The sequence below is a fragment of the Panicum virgatum genome, chromosome 6K, assembly GCF_016808335.1.
Source record: "Panicum virgatum strain AP13 chromosome 6K, P.virgatum_v5, whole genome shotgun sequence".
NCBI classification, from domain to species: Eukaryota; Viridiplantae; Streptophyta; class Magnoliopsida; order Poales; family Poaceae; genus Panicum; species Panicum virgatum.
The window spans coordinates 30,066,552-30,069,927 of NC_053141.1; the positions used below are offsets into that span (position 1 = coordinate 30,066,552).

The 3,376-nt window shown below is 48.3% G+C and overlaps 1 non-coding gene across 1 annotated transcript; it reads right to left on the bottom strand.

The window, feature by feature from the left end:
- Window positions 1-466: 466 nt before the first annotated feature.
- Window positions 467-573, bottom strand: LOC120639339. The gene has a single exon (XR_005661346.1). It is a non-coding gene; the product is annotated as a small nucleolar RNA R71 (small nucleolar RNA).
- Between the last annotated feature and the right edge of the window lie 2,803 nt (window positions 574-3,376).

Sequence of the window (3,376 nt, forward strand, 5' to 3'; positions counted from 1 at the left end):
TCTAGAGAGGCTCATGAGAAGGGCATGACCTCGCATCGTTCCTCCTCTCGCTATCCTCCCGGCACAGGAACCCATTTCGGAAGCACCACTCGTTCTTGGGGCTATGGCTGAAAAGACTCTCCGCGAGTTCTCCATCCCCTCCACCGACAATGTGGCCACTGGCCCCAACATCAATGTCGGGGACGTGAACTTCGAGCTCAAATCAAGCCTCATCAACATGGTGCAGGCTAGCCCATTCTGTGGCAAGCCGAATGAGGACGCAAATGCACATTTGCAGAACTTTCTGGAGCTCTGCGACACTGTAGTCATACGGGGTGTCGCTGCCGACGTTGTCAAGCTTCGTCTGTTCCCCTTTTCCCTGCTGGGGAAGGTGAAACAATGGTTTTACAAGGAAAAAGACATCGACACCTGGGCCAAATGCTCCAAGGCATTCCTCGCAAAATTCTTCCCGCTGGGCAAAACAAATGACCTGCGTGGAAGAATATCAAGTTTCCAGCAGACGGGGATGGAATCCATCCCAGAAGCTTGGGAGAGATTGCAGGAATATATCCTGGCCTATCCTCACCACGGCATGGATGAGTGGCTCGCCCTGCAAAGCTTCTACAATGGGCTCACAATGACATCTCGAGCCAATATTGATGCTGCTACTGGAGGAGCCTTCCTCGACTTGACTATCGCCAAAGCCAAAGAATTGGTCGAGAAGAAGGTCTCCAATCAAGGGTGGAGCGATGAACGACTCCAACCCCATACAAAAGGCATGCATACCATCAAGGAGACAGATATGATTGCCATGAAGCTGGACCTCCTAATCAAGAAGATGGAGGAAATGAGCAAGCAACTGATCCATGCACCCGTTTACGCCATGGGTTCGCACTACACGTGCGAAGTCTGTGGCAATGATGGACATTCGGGGAGCGATTGCCCCGAAACCCGTGAAGACTGTGCCTACCTTAACAACAACAACAACGGGTACCGTCCACCACAAGGAGGCCAGGGGTGGAACCAGCCACGTCCACCTTTTCAGGGAGGTAATACTTATAATCCTTCTTTTAATTCGAATTTCAATTCAAACCAACCTCCCTTAAGAGAACTTGTTCTTGGCCAAGTTAAAATCAATGAAAATATAAATAAAATGCATTTGGCCAATGACAAATCCCTGGAAAGTTTAAATGTCAAGCTTGAAACTTTGTCTTCAACTCTTAAAAACCAGTTAAGTTTCAATAAAATGATCGAAACCTAGCTTGCACAAATTGTTGCTTCGTTACCTGCTGTTGAGAGCGGGAAGATCCCGGGGCAACCCGAGTCTCCCGTTGAAAATATCAGCATGGTGTCTACCGGATGGGGTAACTCGTCCCGGAGGCCACCACGCAATAACCATGCAAGTAGGTACTATCCCCCAAGGAACGACGTCTGGGATGACATGGTGGCAGCTGTGCAAGAGGATCCAGGGGTCCCCATGATCAGCTGCTCGATCTACATCAAACACTTCGAGCGATGCCTTTGCGATCTGGGGGCAAGCATAAATATAATGCCCAAGGTAATATACGAAGAACTTGATTATCCTGCTCTTTCCCCAACAACCATGCTCGTACAGCTTGCAGATTCAACCATTCGGTATCCCGAAGGGATAGCCGAACACATTTTCATACGAGTACGAGACTCCTTTGTCCTTGCCGACTTTGTGGTAATGGATATGGAGGACGACCTTGGAGTCGACCTCGTACTTGGGCGACCTTTTCTAAGGTCCGCCAAGGCAAGGATCGATGTTGGAAAGGGAGAAATCCGTTTCCGTATCGGAAGGGAGGATATGTTTTTCAGGTTTAAGAAAAGGGAAGAGCAGCGCTTCATGATCCAACAAGATAGTGAAGGCAAGCACTCTGGGGTGCACCAGAACCCCAGCCAGAACAACGACCCTCCGCCCCTAAAAGAAAGAAGAAGGAAAAGAAGGTGTGGCGGAAGGTCGAGAGTTCGGCCTCGTCCAGTTCTCCAGGACAAGCCGACGAATGGTAAGAACGATGGAGAAAAGTCGTGCACGTCAGACTTTAAACGACGCGCCCTTGCCAAAGGTAAATTGGTATTTATCTCATATTTGTTTTTCTGCCTTTTCAAATTTTCTTTGCACCGCATTTGTTTTTCCCCACTGCATATTTGAAAATTTTCAAAAGTGTTTTCTGCATGCTGGAATTTTTCTAGCACCTTTCCCTTTTCACAAAAACACCAAAAATATTTTCTGAGTTTTAAAAATCCTTTGGGAAAAATAATTTGGACATCTTTTTGAGCAAACTTTTGGCTGTGCACCATATTTTTGAAGTTTATAACCGTTGAGGAAGCAATAGGCCAAAGGGGGGCGCCTGGGGGCCCACCCTGGGACCGGCCGACCCCACAGGTTGGTCGACCTAGGGCCAATGGCTCCTGGGCCCCACCTTTTCCAATGGCTACCTGACCGTTGTGCCTGGCTTCTTCTCGGGTGTACTCGCCCAGTTTCCTTCAAATAGAGGCTGAGAGAGGGGTGATGAGCTCTCATGCTCACTCTCTCCACTCTCACTCCCTCTCACATTCTTGCTCGGGTTTCCTTTGGATTTTGGCTCAAGTTTAATTGCAAGAACACACACTCTCTCTCTCTCATTTCTTTGCTGCAAGATTGATCACATATTTGGAAGAACAACTTTCAGGTAAGAGTTTCATTTTCATTTCACTAACGTAAACCAAAGCATGTTGTTCTCGTTCATTCTTGTTGCAAGCATGAGAGGTGCAGGGTGGAAAATCTCCGGAGCTCTCAAGAGGATGACGAGGTTGGGCTCGACCCGTTCACAGGGCGAGTCAAGCTCTCATCATTCCCCTGAACCTGCACCAACACCGACCACGATGGACTATGAATAAGATGAACAAGAAGAACAGTTTGAGGAGCAAGCTACAGACCCGCAAGCCGAGGACATGGAGATAGATGAAGATGATGCACCGTACCTCGACTTGCGAGACGACCGCGATCGTCAAGCCTACGCCATGATCAAGAATCGAAGCTTTGGTCATACCAGAGCCTTTGATCCAGACCTTCTCGAAAAAACAGGTTTGGATGTTGACTTCGCTCGTGTTTGGCATGTGGTTGGATGGGATGGTTTTGTGCCCGTTGAGGAGAATGGTTCTCGTCTCCTCACCATCTAGTTTCTTTGCACTCTTCGGGAGGTGGACAATGGTGTTTCTTTCCGACTTTTTGGAGTTGAATGCTATTTTAATTGGAGAAATTTCAGTCACCTCCTTGGTTTTAGCGCGCGCTTGCCAGTTTCCCTTGCAAAAGCTTGCCGCGGTTTTGATCGACATGAGTTTTGGGGTTTGATTTCGGGTCAAGTTGTTCATGGCAAATTTGCACCTCGGTGCA